The sequence below is a fragment of the Eumetopias jubatus genome, unplaced genomic scaffold (genome assembly GCF_037043125.1).
Source record: "Eumetopias jubatus isolate StellerSeaLion01/CBP00866 unplaced genomic scaffold, mEumJub1_p1.0 scaffold_1, whole genome shotgun sequence".
Classification (NCBI taxonomy): Eukaryota; Metazoa; Chordata; class Mammalia; order Carnivora; family Otariidae; genus Eumetopias; species Eumetopias jubatus.
The window spans coordinates 47735881-47742957 of NW_028274807.1; the positions used below are offsets into that span (position 1 = coordinate 47735881).

General features: G+C 41.4%; 1 pseudogene; it reads right to left on the reverse strand.

Moving 5' to 3' along the window:
• Positions 1–207: 207 nt before the first annotated feature.
• On the reverse strand, positions 208–6738 carry LOC114221085 (tubulin epsilon chain pseudogene; annotated as a pseudogene).
• Between the last annotated feature and the right edge of the window lie 339 nt (positions 6739–7077).

Genomic DNA, 7077 nt, shown 5'->3' on the forward strand with positions numbered 1-7077 from the left:
CAGAATATGAAAAAATCAATTATAAATAAATATAAAAATTTGCCTGTATAAGATTTTTATTGAAGGCATGATTATCATTGTATAAATGCCTAAATGTGAGACTATAAATAAAGTAAAATGTTGAAGGACTCTGTTTTCTCAATTTTAGAAAAGGGTAGTTTTCTGAAGACAAATGTTTGAAGTTAAAGTACAAGGACGTCACTAATTTCACACACTGCTATCATCAACAGATTGTGATGAATCCAACAGATTGGATTTCATCACAAGAATCCAGCTTTCTTGATTCCAGGAGACAAACCATACAGAAGGTTTTACTCATTCAATATGTCTGTGAAGATCTGACACCCTGCAACTGGTATATTTCTTCTAACCATAAAGGTGCAGGCAAGGTAGAGATTATGGAGTCAGCCTGACTGATTTGGTGATCTTTACTAAAGGCATCTGAAAACATCTGATTGAGCCTTCAGGTAGGAATGTGAACATTTGCTAGTGTATATAGAGGTGTTAGGCTTGACACAAGATAAGGCACTTCAGGAAAAGAAACTCAATTCATGCGGATTTCATCCATATTAAGGGACCCTTTAAGTCTTGCAGAGCTTCTTAGTTTCAGCAGCAAATTTGCCACAATGGGGTTCATTGCATCCAAGGGCTTCTGGTGCCACTTTTCAAAAAGCCCCGGCACTTGAAGTAACCAGACTCTTTGGCTTTATTGTTGTACTCAGCTTTCCAGAATTCACCATGAGGTCAATCTTGCTAATGATGTCAGATAAAGATTAGTTGTTAGTGGGCACCACACAGTCTGCATGCTCATTAAGTCCCTTCATTGCCGAGATGCTATTATAAGGCAAGGTTATGACATCATCCTCTTCAGAAGGATAAATTGAAGTCATGAATCTGTATAGTTCTGGGAATTCACCCTCAAGCACCTTCAAGAGAAATGTGCCAAGTCCAGATCCTGTTCCTCCTCCCGTGGAATATATAATAAAAAAACACTGCAAACAATCACAGCGCTCTGCCAACTTTCTGAGTTTCTCTAGAATCTGTTCTTCATAAAGACTGCCAAAAACTTGGTGACCCACAGCCCAATTATTCCTTGAGCCAGAAATATCGGTGATGAACTGCTTGCTATCAAACACATCTCTCAATGGGCCCTGCAGCATTTCATTTACTACTCTTTGCTCCATGTCAGTCAAGACAGCTGATGCATTCAAAGAACAAATTTTCCCCTTGGAAATACTGTCACTGTCACCAACCACTCTGATATCCACATTTCTAAGGAAGCTGTTTATTGCCTCATTATAAATTCCTGTCTGGTTGACCTTGGCATGCTCCCTTAGTGCCAGATCCCGGAAGCAGCAGCCCATCTGGTTTCCACACACCGGCTGACCAGTACAACCACCACCGACTGGGTCACACTGCAGCGTGGTGAGATCAGGGCACTGGGGAGCCCACGCCTGGTTTCCTACTTCCAGCCTGGCCCGGCCCACCAGCAGCAACCCTACTTCTTTTGTCTCTACTGTAACTCCGAAGGAATCCTTCTCAACTTGTAGCATTGGAAAGTGAGCCATAGGAACAGAAAAATGAGAGAAAAATCAAAGGAAGATATTATTTAGAGAAAAGAGGTTGTCTATAGGTGAGGACTTGGAGACCAGAGAGTTAGTGATTTGTCCGAGATCATGCAGTCAATTTGTGCTGAGCCCATGACAGAATATAAGTCTTCTGACACCAAAAGTTGGGGCTCTTTCCACTTTAGAGGTGACACTACTGCATAATGAATAGCTCAGTTCCTTCTTAGATGGACCTGCCTCATTCCAAAGACCATCTGCCCCCATCCCTGCTCCCCACACAGCTTCTGTTCAAATATCTGGCCAGACATTGTCTTAGTCAGTTTGGGCTGCTATCACAGAGTACCATAGACTGCGTGGTGTGAACAGCAAATATTTATTTCTTATGGTTCTGGAGGGTGGGAAGTCCAAGATCAAGAAACCAGCAGACCTGGTGTTTGGTGAAGGCCTTTCTGGTTTGCAGACTGTCTTGTATCCTCACGTGCAGAGACAGATTGTCTCCCTCCAGTATCTTCTTTATAAGGAAATTAATCCCAGCATGAGGGCCCTTCTCTGATTACCTGATTACCTTCCAAAGGCCTCACTTCCAAATACAATCACATTGGGGATTAGACTGGATGAATGGCTAAGTACTGAATATAAATGAACAGCAGAAATGACAATAGCAACGATGCTACCTCCTAGTGGCAGAGCGTGGCAACACAACTCATAAGACAAAGTACCAGGGTCACATCCTAGAAGAACGAGTCAGACCACAAACATTGTTAGAGGTAGAGTTTGGGTTATTTTTTAAAATCTTAATTTTTAAAATCTTTAAAATTTTTATTTTTTTTAAAGATTTTATTTATTTATTTGAGAGAGAGAATGAGATAGAGAGAGCACGAGAGGGAAGAGGGTCAGAGGGAGAAGCAGACTCCCTGCTGAGCAGGGAGCCCGATGCGGGACTCGATCCCGGGACTCCAGGATCATGACCTGAGCCAAAGGCAGTTGCTTAACCAACTGAGCCACCCAGGCGCCCCATAAAATCTTAAAATTTTTAAAAAGCTAATATATCCATGACCTTAACTGGCACTTAAGCTGAACATCAGTTTGAAGCTTAATGTTTTAGTTTTCAAAATAAGGCATGTATTTGAACTGGAAAATGTACGCTGAGCATAATATGGCAAATGCCAGGGATGAAAATATTCTCTCTCCCAAGTTCTATTACCAGCTATAAAATATAGTCACCTTATTGAGAAACAAGCTGATAACGTGGCTTAGTTAATACATTTTTGCTGTTTTATGGCCCCACACAGGTTGGCAAGTTTCTGTAACTGGCCTTTTTGTCAAACATTCCAATATTCCTCAGATAGGAATGTAGAGTAAACACTCGTGGAGTAAATCATTTACCAACTAGTGACTTCTGCATTATTATCTTTGATGTGCTTTAACATCTTATATGCCTGTTCTCTAACTAGATCACAAACTCCTTGAGTATCATACACTATTATTAAGCTTTCTGGGGATTATGGGTCTTATCTAGAAAATGCATGGTGTCTGTTGCAAAGTGGTTCCTGTATAATTCAGGATTCTCCAGAAACAAAACAAAAAAAGGTATATCGGCCAATTAATTTAACAATTAATTAGTAATCAATTAAATATTAACAATAAAATAATTATACTAAATGGAGAGATTTAGGATCCAGAATACTATCTTGTCAAGATAAAAATAGTGGGATTTGGGTGCCAGTCAGTTAAGCGTTTGCCTTCGGCTCAGGTCATGATCCCAGAGTCCTGGGACAGAGTCCCACATCAGGTTCCCTGCTCCGCGGTGAGTCTGCTTCTCTTCCCTCTGCCCCTCCCTTGTGCTTTTTCTCTCCCTCTCCCTCTCAAATAAATAAATAAAATCTTTTAAAAAAATAAAAATATTATATGCAAACAATGAATCATGGAACACTACATCAAAAACTAATGATGTAATGTATGGTGATTAACATAACATAAAATTAAAAAAAATAATAATAAAAATAGTGGGATTTTATGTAGGACATCGAAAATACCAAGTCATCTCACCTCAGACAAGCTTATGATTTCATACTACTATTTTCAGAAGGACTAGTGTTCATACGGGACTAGCGTTTCTTGGCTGAGGCTCTTTTTTATTTACTGTAAATTTTGGGTCCTGCATTTCACCTGAATGAGGCTTTTTAGAAAGGAAAGGAGAAAATTAAACTACTTCCTACACTACGTCTCTCAACCGCCCCATAATTGACCAATTCTCTCTTCTTTCAATCTTACTCACACACCTGTGGTTATCAGTTCAGATTCGGGGGATATAAATGGGAAGGAATAGAAGAGGAGAAAATGGAAAAAGAAAGATAAGGGAACAAGTCAGAAGAGATGAAGAGAGGAATTGAAGTTCTCTGGAGCATGATGCAGAAGTAAACTTCAAACGAGAAAAGAATTTGAGGGCTCCTTTTCTTTCACCTCCTGTAGCACAGAGAGATTAATTCAGAGTTACATTAATCAGAGTCCAGCATCTTCTGTGGACACATATTTTAGTTTCATAGGCACCAAACTTCTGCTAGTGTTAAGTGAATTACTTCCGCAAAATGGTGCTGGTTTTTCCTCTCTGGAGCAATCAGTCCTCCAGACCCTCAAGAGCCTCAAGAGATAGAACACCTGCGTCTAGAGAACATAGGAGGCACCTGAAGAACCAAGGCATCTAGAGGAGAGGAAAGTGGAAAGGCACAAAGAAAGGTCAGTGAGTGAGTGACTTCCCCTTGGCCCGGGAAAGCTTTTTCGGTACCTCTCTCCCTGCCCTCCATTGACCACCAGGTAGAAATAGAGGTGGGGGGGGTTGTATAGATAAAAAGGTGAACTCAAGGGTTTCTCTGTTAGCAGTGGCTCAGAGTTTTCACTAACGAAGGGGCAGCAAATGCCATTGGGAGGTTTTCTAATGGAGAAACTCAGGCTCATCGCTAAGGAATAACAGGTGGGAAAGATGAGATTGGCCTTTGTCATTAGTGTCATAGGAGGTAAGGTAAGCAGGTTTCTGTGTAATTAACTCTCTATTGGGGTCATAGTTCAAATGGTAGGGAAAGAAAAGGGATTTCAGAACTTCTTGATGCTTCTGGGTATAAGCTCATTAAGAGTCTGGTTAAATAAATGAATAAGATAAAATGAAGAATAGTGGTTTCACAGATGACAGAAATACAGGCTCCTTGTGAATTTGAGCAGGCTTATTTGAAAATCTGGCAAGACTTCCATAAACATTAACAAAAGAATGTCCTAGGACACAAAAAGGCCATTTAATCTCTTGCCATTTGCTGGTTTACTGCAAGCTTGATTCACTTCCTTTGGGAAAATTACCATTGAACAGTGATTATAAACTTCAGCGGGCATCAAGATGGAGGACTAGTTAAAACACAGATTGCTGGCCCCACCCCCAGAGTTTTGGATTCAGTAATTTCCTATTTTATTTAATGGGTTATAATTAGAACATTATTTTGATGCTCAAATTGCTAGAGGTGTTGGAAGAAAGCTGTCCTCACTTTGGGGGCAAGAGAAAACGGAACTAGACACCTGATTCTCATTTTTATTTTTTTAATTCAATTAGCCAACATATAGTTCACTAATTTTTGACGTAGTATTCAATGATTCATTAGTTGCCTATAACACCCAGTGCCCATCACATCATGTGCCCTTCTTAATGCCCATCACCTGGTTACCCCCCTCCCCCCACCCACCTCCCTTTCCGCAACCCTCAGTTTGTTTCCCGGAGTTAAGAGTCTCTCATGGTTTGTCTCCCGGTCTGATTTTTTTCCATTCAGTTTTCCCTCCCTTCCCCTATGATCCTCTGCACTGTTCCTTATGTTCCACATATGAGTGAAACCATATGATAATTATTTTTCTCTCCTTGACTTATTTCATTTAGCATAATATCCTCCAGTTCCATCCATGTCAATATAAATGGTAGGTATTCATCCTTTCTGACGGCTGAGTAATATTCCATTGTATATATGGACCACATCTTCTTTATCCATTCATCTGTTGAAGGACATCTCAGCTCCTTCCGCAGTCTGGCTATTGCGGACATTGCTGCCATGAACACTGGGATGCATGTGCCCCCTTCTTTTCACTGCATCTGTATCTTTGGGGTAAACACCCAGTAGTGCAATTGCTGGGTCATAGGGCAGTTCTATTTTTTAACTTCTTGAGGAACCTCCATACTGTTTTCCAGAGTGGCTGTTCCAGCTTACATTCCCACCAACACAGTGTAAGAGGGTTCCCCTTTTTCCACAACCTCTCCAACATTTGTTGTTCCCTGACTTGTCAATTTTGGCCATTCTAACTGGTGTAAGGTGGTATGTCATTGTGGTTTTGATTTGTATTTCCCTGATGGCAAGTGATGTGGAGCCTTTTTTCATGTGTCTATTGGCCATTTGTATGTCTTCTTTGGAAAAGTGTCTGTTCATGTCTTTTGCCCATTTATTGACTGGATTATTAGTTTTTTGGGTGTTGAGTTTGTTAAGTTCTTTATAAATTCTGGATACCAGACCTTTATCTGTTACGTCATTTGCAAATATCTTCTCCCATTCCATAGGTTGCCTTTTAGTTTTGTTGACTGTTTTCTTTTCTTTTTTTTTTTTAAGATTTTATTTATTTGACAGAGAGACAGCGAGAGAGGGAACACAAGCAGGGGGAGTGGGAGAGGGAGAAGCAGGCTTCCCGCTGAGCAGGGAGCCTGATGCGGGGCTCGATCCCAGGACCCTGGGATCATGACCTGAGCCGAAGGCAGCCGCTTAACGACTGAGCCACTCAGGTGCCCCTTGACTGTTTTCTTGATACTCAGTTTTATCCAATTCTCATGTGGAGTGAAAAACTTTGGCCTTCAGTGTAGGCATTCCCATCCCCTTGCTGTATTTCTAATTATTTCCAGAGTCCCAGAAAGGGGAGATGGTGCTCTCATTCACACAGAGAAAACCCAGGGATAGGTGGGGAGCTCTGACCATGGTTCTAGTGTTAACCTAGAACCAACAGATTCTGTTACACTGAAGGAATGACTGCAGTCCTGCCACTGAGGGCTTGGTGCCTGGCTTGCTGGAGTAAGCACCGTAATGGTTGGCTAGCTTGCCTCCCTCCCCTGGCTGATTGAGATACCTTCATTCCAAAGGGCAGACTGCTCACGCATGTGCAGTATGCTCCAGGAGCTGGCCTGTATCCAAAGACTACTGCACAACAGCCCTGTTCCAAACACTTGAGCATCAGCCCTGAACCTGTACCAGCTACACCTGAATCATTGCTTCTTCTATCCACTGATGGGAAAGGAAGGAAAAAGAGCCCAAACCAGCAGCTTTCACTCTCTTTCTAAAGGAGGAATTCTAGCTTCTTCCCCCCTACCCCGTTTTTAAAAATTTTAATTCCACTACAGTTAACACACAGTATTATATTTGTTTCAGGTGTACAATATGTGTGTTTAAGACTAATGGGATGTCATTGTTTCAGGGCCTATGAATGGCCAGAACTAGAG